Raw genomic sequence first — 14,802 nt, forward strand, 5'->3', positions numbered from 1 at the left:
AACATCATCCGCACCCTTCTTGCCCAATCCAACATACCAAACACACTCTGGCATCATGCACTGGAGGTCGCTACATACTTAATAAACATTCTCCCTAGTAAAACACACAACTTTCAAAACCCCCACTCAACTCCTCTACAACCGATCACCCTTATACGACCATCTCCGAGTGTTCGGGTGTCTCTGCTACCCTCTTATTCCTTACACACAAATCCATAAACTTGAGCTTCGCTCGAAACCGTGTGTCTTTCTTGGTTATCCAACCCAACACCATGGTTACAAATGTCTCGATCTATCAACACACAAAATCATCATTTGTAGACACGTGAGATTTGACGAAACCGTCTTCCCATTTAAACACCTTAATAAACCACCATTTGAAAACTACTCCTTCTTAACCGACCCTATACTTCCACAACTCTGGAACTTAACCAAAAACACAGACCAACCACCTTTACCACCCATCGACCCACAACCCACCCCACCCGTACAACCCACACCCACAGCCCAATCCCTCTTACGAGTCTATACCTGTCGGGCCAACCAAGCAACCCAATCTTCGACCCATGCTCCTACCCAATCTTTAGACAACCAAAATCCCATCATGCCCACTGCCAATTCAAATCAGCCAATCCTACCTATACCTCCTACGGACTCCCGCCCCAGTCAACTCACTTCACAAACCCCACTTACTCAAACCCGTACCATCCGCACCAGATCCATGGACGGAATTGTCAAACCAAAAATCTCAGTACCACAACCATCACCCCTATTCCACGTAACCCAACTGTTTCCTTGTCTACACCTGAATGGCGCCAAGTAATGAATATGGAGTTTGATGCCCTTATTAAAAATGGAACATGGGAATTAGTTCCGCGCCAACCCTACATGAATGTCATACGGTGTATGTGGTTATTCCGACATAAATTCCGGTCGGACGGATCATTGGAACGGTACAAGGCGCTGTTGGTTTGTGACGGTAGAAACCAACAGATGGGTGTTGACTGTGAAGAAACATTTAGTCCCGTAGTAAAACCGGCAACAATCCGCACGGTACTCTCATTGGCACTTTCACAATCCTGGTCAATTAATCAGTTAGATGCAATGAATGTGTTTCTACACGGCTCTCTCAAAGAGACAGTTTACATGTATCAGCCAATGGGGTTCCGCCACCGAGACTATCCGGATCACATATGTAAACTTAAAAAGTCATTATATGGGTTAAAACAGGAACCGAGGGCGTGGTACCAACGATTTACAGATTTCGTTCTCACACTCGGTTTCACACAGAGCCGATGCGATAACTCATTATTCGTCTACAGCCACGGATCCGAAACGGCATATATACTCATTTATGTGGATGACATAATTCTCACAACCTCCACAGAAACTCTACGGAGTCACATTATGAAGAAACTCGGTTCAGAATTTGCTATGAAAGACCTTGGTCCTTTAAGCTTCTTTTTGGGGATCTCGGTAAAACGCACAGGAGACTCTATGTTCTTGTCTCAATGAAGTTATGTCAATGAAATTTTGGATCGAGCTAGCATGTCAACCTGCAAGTCTGTCCCAACCCCGGTCGACACAAAACCGAAGTTAAGTGAACATGACGGGTCCGATTTCGGTGACTCAACCCTCTATCGAAGCCTAGCCGGGGCTCTTCAGTATCTCATGTTTACTCGCCCTGATATTTCTTACGCAGTCCAACAGGTGTGTATTCATACGCACTCACCTAAGATGTCACACTGGAATGCTCTTATTCGTATCCTTCGGTATCTTCGTGGCTCTTTGTACTTTGGCCTCACTCTTGGACCAACACGCACCATTGCACTATGAGCATACACAGACGCAGATTGGGCAGGTTGCCCAGACAAGAGACGTTCCACCTCTGGTATTGTGTTTACTTGGGGGATAACCTTGTTATCTTGGTCGTCAAAGCGAAAATCTACAGTTTCTCGCTCTAGTGCAGAGGCTGAATACAGGGGTGTCGCGAACGTGGTGGCAGAGATTTGCTGGCTTCGGAATTTGTTACTTGAACTTCATCGTCCTCTATCAGTAGCAACACTAGTTTACTGTGACAACATCAATGCAATATATTTATCCGGCAACCCGGTTCAACACCAAAGAACAAAGCACATCGAACTCGACATACACTTCGTTTGCGAACAAGTACATCGTGGTAACGTGCGCATCCTTCATGTGCCAACCCGTTACCAAATCGCGGATATCTTCACGAAAGGCCTCCCGAAGATTCTATTTGATGACTTTCGAGCCAGTCTCAGCATTCGACAACCTCCCGCTTCGACTGCGGGGGTGTAATAGTAATTGTATATTATCTATAATTAGATTGATATCAATAATTTAATATTTATAAATCTATCCCTAAAATAAGGGATTCTATGTATTATTTATAGTCAAATTGTTTAATAAGAATGGCAGGGAGATTATTCCATCTTTCAGCTCGCATATGTGTATAAGGGGGTGCATTCTGCATTCTTACATAAGTAAATAACAGAATTTAGATATCTTGAAACAAGAGCAATATAATACGCGTATGCGGTGATTGACTGATATATTAAACGTTAGAGAGAGAGTGGGGTAAGCGGTTAAATAATCGTCTTATATTTGAAACCAAAGATAAGATATATTTATGGGCTTCATGTACTTGATTATAAATGATTATTTTAGACCGTAGTTTTTTGCTCTTATTTTAATTAGTATCTTTAGTTGCGGATGTTGTAGATAGATCTTGTAAGCCTACTATCGAATTAACCCAACTCATTAAAGGTCAACATAACGAAAATAGAGTCAACTATGTTCTCAATTATACTGGTTTTGCGGAGGATTCATCGGGTCACCATCTTATCTATGATAAGATTGTGTTCACTTGTCATACGATAAGAAGGCAGTTTAAGGATTGTCTCAGGTGTCATCAAATCTACGGCCTAATTCGTGTAATAAGTTTTGGACCAATCAAAATACAAGATGTCACCGTCAATGACGGTCAATCTCAACTTAATGGGTCCCACTTGATAAGAGTGGCATTTGCCGCATCAACTATAAATGATCAAGGCCCGTTTTTAAAGGGGGAAGGGGGTGGTGGTGGACCGTCACCGACCCAATGACCATGTTAGACCGGAACTCATTTAAACCCATTTTTACAACAAATATTAATATTAATAATAATAAAGATACTTGGATAACCAAAATCCCAATAAGCTCATTTAAAAATTTCATTGTTTAAGCCCAATACTAATACCCTTTTTACTAAAGGCCCAATTTTTTTTCTAGCCTTCAACCCAAATTTTTTTAACAATTCTTGGGGATGGCCCTATAAATACCTAAGAAATCTATAATGTCCGACTCATCGTATCAAAGTGATACTAGTTTCAGCCCGAGATTTTAATTGCATGAGTTGAGCTTGTTGGCAATTCTTATATTTATCTATTACTAATTTTTGCTTGTTGGTCTGAATCATTTTTCTTAGCACGGCTGTGATAAGTGTAGTAGTAAGTACTTAAGGTATCTGTCAATCTTTTATTTGCTTATTTGCATTTTGTATTTTCTTTAGGTGCTGGGGTTAGTGATTCGATCTCTCAAGCATGTTTGATATGTTAGTGTAATTGGATTAACTGGTCGATTAACGTAATCATAATAAAATTAAGCAAGTTAGAGATGTGCGGAACACACACTTGTTTTAGTTTCTTACGATGTTAGGGGTGAAGCTTGGTCTAAGGGACAAAGCCCTGGTTAGGGTCAGCTTGGAAAATTTTTATTTCCTTAATAAGTGTTTCATTACAAATTTATTAGAAGATGAATTATATGATTATGTCACACATAATCATAAGTATAATTTAGAGGCAACATTAATTAAATTTAAATCCTTTAAATATAACTACATAAGACAGTTTTTCAAACTCTAACTACTTGTCAATGATAAACTGAGCGTTTGTTTCTTTTGGTAGTTTCTGCCAGTTCATATCTCTCACAAAAATCGTACTATGTTCTTGATCTCATTCAGAGTATTATCCGATTAAAGTATTTGAGGAACCGCCGAATTACTTTTAATATGAAAATTTTCATATGATTCTCTGAAAACCAAGTCAAAAAATACCCTGAAATCCCAACAAAGCATACACACAAACATGAACATTACTGCAAGAGAAATAATAAATGAAGATAAGCATGTGAGATTTACGTGGTTCAGTCGCTTGACCTATTATCCACATCCTGCAACCAAAGTATTTTATTATTGCTATATGCCTCACTCATGAAGAATTACAAATGCAATGAAATGAATATATAGAGATTGCAAGGGTTTACATCTTGTAGAACAAGAAACCAAAAACAAGGCCTTCTATTTAGGATTCTAGGGCCGGCCCCCTAGTGGTCTTCAACTAAAGAAAGGAAGCCGATCAAGAATGGGCCTAAAGGCCTCCACCAAACCAAACAGCTGGCATATAAAGGGAAGGCCAAGGCTATTGCTTCTGATGAAACAATTAGCAAGGCCATTGCAACAAATAAATACCGTTTTTTAATTATGTATTATATCCACTGTTGGATCAAAAACTTGTTCCATGATACATTTTTTTCTTCTGGACTGTTTATGCAGGCTCATGTGGAGTATGACACAGCCCAAGGCTGCTTATGTCAACTTAGGATAATTACATATCAGTGTTTTCTTTTTATTTTTTTAGTCATAGGTGCACAATTAATTAAGTACTGTCTGATGTTAATACACTACATGAACCTTTTGTGTTTCCCCATACTTTGCAGAACTCTATAATTCCAAGAGCGTGCCACGACTTGCAAGTAGCATATTTATAATGTCGACAATGTGCATTATTTCTGTGGCCAATTTGTGCATTGCAGTTTCTGATGAAGCTGCCTTTATGATCATTAGAATGATTGTTTTCCAGCATATTAATCTTTCTAAAGTGGACAAAAAAAACTATTGTGACCAGTGTTGAGATGTTCAAAAAGTTTAGATCTTGGTGAAGCAACCATACTTTTAGAAATTATTAACTACCAAAAAAACATATATATCCGGTTACTTTATAAAAGAAGATCGAATGTCTTCTTTAATTCGGTATAAACCGTACTGATATACCAATAGGACAGGTAGTTGTTTAATCAACTTATATAATCGTGAGGGACGTGTTTTCATTTTACTTCTGCCTGGACGTGTTTTATACTGTATGTTTTTATTCCTTTTTAATTTTTTTTTCTCGTTCATTATATGTAATTTGTAGAGGTGAATGGATGGTTAATACCTATATTTGTTGTTACACAAATAGCATGAGGGGTGCAGGTTGAACACTATGTGCATCATATGCATGAGTTGTTTCAAAAGTGATAAGTTCATATGACAAAAACATACAAGCTAGGTCAGCATTCCTTCTTTCCTACATTATAAAGAGAGAGTTGCTTCTTAATAACTATGAAAATTCTAAAATCTAAATAATATGAGACATGGAAGTTAAAAGTTAACTTTCATGATTAATCTTTTGTCTCTCTCTAACTAAGATTTCAAACATATGTTTAGTATTTTGATTGGTGGAAGTAAACCCAGAATCTGATTCTCTCTAAATTTTACCAAAATTATATGCCCCCTTTTTCTCTTATGTTTCCATAATTGGAAGCACAGGAAAGAATGGAGCATATTCACTAGACACATGAGAAAATACCCTAAGATAGTTAACATTTTGTGCTGGCCGGTTTAATATAAATATGCTAATTAGGTGCCGAAAGTTAGGCCGTGATTTTGTTAAGCCATATCTTGACATCTTTCCTAGTGCATAATTAGCAAAAATCTAGATTTAGAATACAGTATAACCACCAGTTGCATGCATGTTCACCCAATGTAGACACCCCTTAAATTATGTTATTTTTGAACTGTGGCCACCCTTTGGTCCCTTTTAAATAACCGTGTGTTTACTTGGTGTTTTTCATCGATCCATCTCACTAATAAAGTAATAAACCTTCACGATGGTGAACGATAAGTTCAATGAGCACCGTACTTTGAGTTGCTGTGAGAAGATACACAAAGCTATATTTGGTAGATCAAGCCGCGGTCCACGTGTGCCAGAGTTAAAAAATGTTTCAAGTCCTTCACTGCCAGCCACCTATTATCCCACAGCCAATGGAACTTATGTTCCTGGTGAGGTAAGACCCTTCAAAAACTATGCACAATATTTATCTTCGAACAAGGTTGAGAACAATGGATATGGTGGGCAGAAGTATTTTAGTAAGGAAATGTACACTGATTATATTGACGCCATGAACAAAAAGGCGGCAACTCCTGATGATCATTCCGTTGGGACCAAGTTCTCTAGCAATGATAGCTTTGATGATCGCGTTTCTAGTTTTATTAGTAATGTGAAACTGAAGTTTGTTATGGAACCGGGTGATAATTACACTCCATAACCATTATAATAAGCTTAGGGAGTATGATGATTGTTATGAGTCCGGTGCTTGTGATTGAATTTGTAACTGGTTTGTTTTTTGTTGTATCGTTGTCATGTTTAATTTGATTGTTGTATGTGTGATTATTATACAAGTCTACTTGAAGATGCTTATGGTTCCTCTAATGTCACTTTGGGTGTGAACTTAAGATTTATATGGTTTTTTTTATACAAAATTGGTTCCTTAATGACAACACTCATAAGAATCAGTGTTAACTAAAGTAATAGAAATTAGCAAATGTATTCTCGGGCTTAACTTGATTAAAAAAGATTATTTCTAGGTAGTAGCTTTTTGCTCATTTTTTTAATTAGTATCTTTCGTTGTGGATTTGGTAGATCGATCTTGTAAGCCCACTATTGAACCCAGCCCACTAAAGGTCAACAGAATGAAACCCTCTGTCCTTAGTTTAGTTATACTCGTTTTGTGGAGGATTAATCGGGTCACCATCTGTTTTCCTTGTCACCAACTCGGTTCCCGGTTAGTTTAAATCCCGCCAAAGACTTTGTCCACGTGACACATGATAAGAAGACAGTTTAAGGATTGTCTCATGTGTCATTAAATTTACGGCCTAATCTGTGTGATAAGTTTTGGACCAATTAAATACAAGATGTCACCATCAAAGACCGTTACTCTCAACAAAATGGGCCCCACTCAATGAGAGTACGACTAGCGACAGATCCAATAATTTTTTTTCCTAGAGGTTCACTGTTTTTAAATGCTCCAATTTCATAGGACCGATGAAAAACTTTTTGGGTTAGTTCAAGTCGGGTAGAGACGGCTCAACCATTCTAAAGGCCTAAAGTGAACTAAAATCTTGGCCCTTTTACAAAGTATATATAACTTTGCTTTCATAGCTATCGTGTGCGGAATATTAGCTAATAAGATTTTGTTAGATGTAAATTTAGCTATTACGAGTCATAAAATTATAAATGTGTCATTGTTATAAACCTATGCAAGTAATGACATGGATGTTTGCATTCCATATTTTCTTTAGGTGCCTACATATAAAGTGAAAGGCCAAGGCTATTGCTTTTGATAAAATTAGCAAGGCCAATGATTAAATACTGCTTTATAATTCTGTATTTTATCCATTGTTGGATCAAAAATTTGATCCATGATACAGTTTTTCTTCTAGACTGGTTATGCAGGCTCATTTGGTGTATGACACAGACCGAAGGCATGCATAACTACGATCATGTCAATTGTCTAGCTGGACATGCTGATTATGTCAATATATGATCATTACATATCATTGTTTTCTTTCTTTATGCATAGGTGCACAATTAATCATAGTTATTAAAAACATTTACTTCTTGTGCCTTGGCCTCTTTTTCAGGTGATGCCCAAAAAGAGGCGAACACTTAGGTATTGTCTAGTTTGTATAGGTGAAGAAGGAAAACATATAGTTCCTAAATTGCGATTATACTAATCTTAAATTCGAAAAATTAAGAATTGTGCTTGAAAAATTAAACTGATTCCAACAAACACCTAGGCCTAAAATTAAGGCTACGACATCAAGTCATGCTATTGTAGAAGATAATCGCAAAAGAGTGCCATATGATTCTTCCTATACGAGTCAAAGATCGGGGTTGCGTGGGACCAAGTAGGCAACAGGAACATGAGAAGATAAAAGTTGAGTAAAAGAAACGCATGGCACGTGATTGAAACTTAGATCTATGAGAGGTCAAAGGAAATACATTGAACATTTTCGTATTCAAGTTTTAGAGTTATATTTGAGTCTTGATTATTTAGAACTGTTGGTATTAATTAGATGATATTAGATGTTATAGAATAACTTTTGTTTATTTTATTTGAAGAATAATACGGAGTATTATTTTCATATAAATAGTATTAAGTGCATTTATTTTTCACCTTGCGCCTAGACCCCAGATGAGGCCTATATATGCGCCTAGCGTATTTGATAACTATGCAGTTAGTTAAGCACTGTTAGATGTTAATACACTACATGAACTTTTGTCGAGCTTTGCAATTCCAAGAGTACGTGTGCCACAACTTGCAAGCTAGTTGCATATTTGTTGACATTGTGCATTCTTTCCATGGCCAATTTGTGCACTGCAGTTTCTGATGAAATTGCTTGATTTGTAGAACATGATCATTAGAATGATTACTTTCTAAGATATTAATCTTTCTAAAGTGGACCAAAAATACTATTGTGATCAGTACTGTTGAGATGTTCAATAAAAATGTTTAGATCATGGAGAAGTTAGCAATTGATATACTTTCACAAACTGCATCTGTAAGGCATCGACTGCATTCTTTTTATAGGCTGGTGGATCTTCTTTTGCTCGGTATGAGTCGTACCTATATACATACAGGACCGGTAACTGTCTAATCAGCTTATATAATCTTGATGGACGTGTATGTTTATATTCTTTTTGGTTTTTTTCTTGGTTTGTTATATCCTGGTAGAAGTGCTTCAAGAATATCGATACTATATATAATACACCTCTTATGTGTAAATTAAGACACTTGGCTTAAGTAACTTACAATATTTGATGAAATATGTACAACATTCAATAGGGGCAAAAATGTCAATATTTCATTAAATCTCACGTGCATATGAAATTCTTTAAAAATATTTACAATTTTCATCTCTTAAAGTTACAACATGGTCCTTAATTTTTTACTTATATATTATTTTATTTTCATTTTTAACCCAACTACCTCCACGATTTTTAAACGGTCATAACTTTTTCCTACGTTAATATTTTTTTAAAATAAATGGCATCATAAAAACAAGCATTTTATTATCTTTAATTTGAGTATGATGTTGCCATAGTTTTTGAAGTAAAAAAAAACATTTTATGTAGCATTGTTCGCGGTTCAGTTATGATGGTTTAAATTAAACCATGAGCCAACTTTACACTTTTTTTGCCATCGAAAACCGAAACCGAACTGTTGAAATTAATACCCAACTAAGCCGAATCATTACCAACGATAAGTTTCCGATATAGGTTGTACTTCGAAATAAATTGACTTTAAAATAAGTATTATGAATTTGTCTATACATTCACTTCATATTAACACACCAACTAATACGTTACTTAAGAGAATTGTAATATGAACAAAGACAACTTTGGTCACATAACTGATAAACCTTATTATGATAAATAGAAGGCGAAATCAAAACAAGAACAAATATTACAAAAAAATCATACTGGAAATTTGGCTAAATTAATGATGTAAAGATGAGTTTACTCGTATTAAATAAAATCTTTCTTTTATTATATCTAGTATATTTTGTAAAACATATCTAATACTAAATGAGTAAATAATTAACATTTCAATATGTAGGATCATCTCCGGTTTCAACCGTGAAACCAAACTGATGAACGGTCTCACACTTTCAAACGAAATAATGAACACTCATAGATTTGTTACATGATTACTAAAGTATGTGTTTCCTGCTGCATCGCACGGGCACTCTTCTAGTATTTGTTATATCCTACATGTTGAACGTACATACAGTAGGTGCATGCATGAGTTGTTGCAAAAGTGATAAATATGGGCCGTGGAGGTCAATAGTTTCATGAATCTTTTGCCTCTCTCTAGCTAAGATTTCAATAACACGTGTTTAGTATTTTGATTGGTGGATGTAACCCAGAATATGATTCTCTCTAAATTTACCAAAATATGCCCATTTTTATTGTCTTTCGGTCTTTCCATAATTGGAAGCACATGAAAGAATGGAGCACACTCACAAAATGCACATGAAAATACCCTCAAATAGTAAAAAATTGTGCTTGTTTAATATATATAGATTATATGCTAATTAGGTGCCGAAAAGGCGAAAAATTAAGCCGTTGTTTTGTAAAACCATATCTCAACATCCTTTTTAGTGCATAATTAGCAAAAATCTAGATCTAGAATACAGAATAACCACGGCCAGTTCAGTTGCATGTATGTTCACCCAATGTAGACACCCCTAAATTTTTTTATGTTATTTTTAAACTGTGGACACCCTTTTAAATAAACGTACGCTTACTCGGTGTTTTTCATCGATCAATCACGCTAATAAACCTTCACGATGGTGAACGATAAGTCAGATGAGCACCGTACTTTGAGTTTCTGTGAGAAGATGCACAAAGCTGCATTTGGTAGATCAAGCCGCGGTCCACGTGTGCCAAAGTTAAAAAATGTTTCAAGTCCTTCATATCCATCCACTAATTACCCCACAGCTTATGTTCCTGGTGAGGTAAGACCCTTTAAAAACTATGTGCATTTATCTTCGAATAATGTTGAGAACAATGGATATGGTGGGCAGAAGTATTTTAGTAAGGAAATGTACACTGATTATATTGACGCCATGAACAAAAAGGCGGCAACTCCTGATGATCATTCCGTTGGGACCAAGTTCTCTAGCAATGATAGCTTTGATGATCGCGTTTCTAGTTTTATTAGTAATGTGAAACTGAAGTTTGTTACTACATCGAGCATGGGTCCCGGTGATAACTAGACTACATATAAGCCTAGGGTATAATATGACGGTAAATAGTTTGTTTTATATGTTGTTTCGTTGTCACACATGGTCTATAGTTGCCATGTCTTATGTGATGTTGTATGTGTGTTTATACAAGTCTAGTTGATGTTGCTTATGGTTCCTCTAATGCCCACTTTGGATTTGAAGTTGAGGTTTTTATCGAATACTGTCGTGTAGGATGTGCGGGTTCTTGAAATAACATCCAACTGGAACAAACATTCAAACCGATCGAAAGTATATGACAACACACACATTTGAAGTAACATACTTTGACTCTTTTCTTTATTGATTAAACTCGACACATAAGACTGATCATGAATATGTACTCCTCTATACTAGACAAACTAATCGATGATGCTTTACTACAAAATTTTATCAAACAAATTAAATAAATAATTAAAATCGGATAAACATACAATTTCAAAAGATTATTTAATCTAGGTAACTTAACCAACTTACACTCTTCTAACGTTATTTTCACTAATTAATCACATATTTGTTTATTTCCTGTTTGTGATTTAATGATAGAGTTTAGGTCGTGTATAGGATGGGGTTACATTTAATTTTCTGATTAGGTTAATTGATAGTTACTTAAGAAAAGTTGATATACAAACATATATATACTAACATTGTTTTTCCAAGGTCAAATTAAAATAACCTTTTTAAGTTTGGGAACATACTATCTAAGTCAACTTTGGTGAGTTTGACTTTTATTGGTGGAACACGTGTCTTTTTAAAGGTCATGAGAAGTTGGTGACAATAAAGCGCCGCCAACTCATCCTATTCTCGTGTAAGCAACTATTCACATTTCACAATACTTTCAGTTTAAACCCGTACAATCTGTAGTCAAATAACTTACGAAACCAGCAAAGTAATGCTAACCAGTAAGATTATATAAAGGCCTGTACCGGACATGTGACCGAACTTTAAAGTGTTAACTCTTAAGATCATAATAGATTATGAAAACTATATTTTAAGTAACTTATATTATAACGCGAAAATTATAGAGTTCAAAGTAAGAAAACATCTAGAATTGTATTTGAAAGTAACTTATATTATCATATAATCGCGTTTCTAATTTTAAGTAGCATTTGTATCACATTTTCTTATTCCTATTGTCATATATGTAAGTAACGTTTGTAAGTAACGTTTCTAACTAAACTTTTAATTTTTATCATCATAAAGGGTACATTTTCAATAATGTTTCATATATGTATTAATTAACAACTATATTAAGAAGTTTGTCAAAATTTTGAAAATATTTCTCACATAACTATTTATGCAACCTTCTAGAGTTCTAGCCAACTTTTGGACCATCCTATCTCACAACAAAACTCTATACATCTAGTATTTCATGACTTAATTGGTGAAATTTGATATGATTTATTTTCTACTTTGTCAACTTAAAATTTTATTTATATGACCTTAGTGGAGTATCCTCTATTGGGCTTAGGGATACCGGGTTTGTTGTTAAGCAGGCTGTGTTAAATGCGCAATCATGAAAAATTTCTAAGCATTTGTCGAGAATCAACACGCCTCCATTCCTTTTGCTTTTGATATATTTGGATCCCTTGCCCCCGAAGCTCTATTTCGTTTCTTAAAAGAGTTCAATGGGTCGTGCACAGTAACGTATCGACGCCAAAGAACTATAACTTTATTTTCAGTAGGATCAGATTTACCATTCAAAAGGGGTGACGGTGCAGCTTGCTGCCCGCTTATTCACCCCTCTATTATAGTTTGATCCTTTTATTTAATATATAAATAGTTGAGATAAATATATATATATATATATATATATATATATATATATGAAATGTTATGTATTGGGTTAAACTGAAAAATATATTTAATAAATAAAATTTTCTTAAAGCACAAAACTCAGTTTCTAGGCAATGTATGGTGTACAATCTCGTGACTTTGTCACATTTTAAGCCATATATAAAGTAGGCTCATATCAATTCAAATACAATAACCTAGAGTGTTCTAGGCAAAAAGGTTTATTAGTATTCTTAATTTTTATGTATCCAAATACATGAATATATAAATTATAGTATTATACTATTTCTTTTACCTCTTGACTCTTGTATTTATTTCTTGTCAGCCATACACACACACACGATGGTAAATTAACTGGCAAATTATTACTTATCTCACAATCATTGGGTTTTTGTGTGCTTTTAGGGAAATTTTTGAGCTCTATAGTGTAGTTGTATAATTGTTTATTGGTCAGTCACATTTTTTATAAGTATATGCTTATACATAACGTTAATAGATTATAAACATATGATTACTTAATAAGTATTATTTACATCACACATTTATATGTTATTAGTTATAAAAAAACAATGCATATGTAGTCGAAATCTGTGTATGCAATTTTGATAAATAAACACTCGAAGCGCAAACCTCATTTTCTAGGCAATGTATGGTGTACAATCTCGTGACTTTTGTCCCATTTTGAGCCCCATATAAAATCGGTTTATATCATTTCATTTACAATAACTTGGATTCTAGCCTCTAGGCAAAAAGTTTGATTTCTATTCTTAATTTTTATTTTATTTTTACTAACAAAAATATATTATTATTGTAGTTATTGACCTAATACTTTTAGCTTAATCCACCTCTAATATTAATTTAGTTTTCGCTTCTATACGACCTAATTTGTCAATTTATTATAATTTATTTCATTAGAGGCTATGTCTCTTAGAAAGGAGGTCTCAGGTTTTAAAGAAGCCAACGATTTTGCCTTAACGGATTCTCAACATCCCTTTATTCATATCTTGTATACATCTTTAATGCATTCCTTGTATAGCTCTGTTTCCTATATATGTCGATGTGTCTCCTCTGTAATCTCGTAACATTGATATTCAGTCAATATCAAAACTTTTAGGTATCGTAATGAACTTAACTTATAGCAATCGTGCGTACGTTAATGAACTCATGTACTCATACTCGTAAAACTAGTTTGATTTGATAACAGTATAATACTCACCTAAAGAATTTAATGTCCAATGAAATAATCAAACGTTCAATTTTTCTAAGATATTTAGAGTAAATTGCTCAACATGAAATATGTTTTTATCAAACTATATATTATAGCTAGTTACTACATACATATCAAGCATTATAAATTATAGTACAAAATGCACTTCTTATAATTATGATGTGAATAAAAATAATACATATCAAGAAAATAGTTAGTATCTTAATACTCTCACCCTCAATATTTACTCTCATCTTCATGTCAAATTACAAATAAAAATCCCTCTTAGTATTGTAACGAGGCTAACTGTAATTTTCGTTTTTTGTGTTTTTACGAAGCTCTTCGACCAAGAGATCTTTTGTATCAACTAATGTGTATAAATATGCATTTTATTTATTTTTGTTAACCTCGCTTTCTAAAAGAATACACTCTATTAATTTAAACTTATTATAAAAAACAGTTGACAAACACACCCTTAGTTTTATATGCACTTTGAGCGAGTGAGATTCTTTGGCGGTCCATTTTTACACTTGATTGTGTTGTGTACTTGTGTTGCCACTCACACAATATGTTCCATTTACAATTTACAATTATTAGAATAATTCTCTATCATCTTTTGTAGTTTGGACCACCTAATTTTTTTATTACCTTTTTTTCAGCAAATCATAAGTTATTATGTTTTAATTTATTGTTGATTTTATATTATATTCTTTTAAAGAAAACCAAATGTTTTATATAATAAAGTTATTATGTGTCTATGTGGACTCCTTTTAAAAAAAAAATACTAAATTATTATTATTTTATTAATCATAACTAAATAACAACTTAATAAGATAAACAGTTAACAAAAATT

The sequence above is a fragment of the Bidens hawaiensis genome, unplaced genomic scaffold (assembly GCF_021521415.1).
Source record: "Bidens hawaiensis isolate Kalapana, Puna unplaced genomic scaffold, B.hawaiensis_p1.1 tig00419662_1, whole genome shotgun sequence".
Taxonomy (NCBI): Eukaryota; Viridiplantae; Streptophyta; class Magnoliopsida; order Asterales; family Asteraceae; genus Bidens; species Bidens hawaiensis.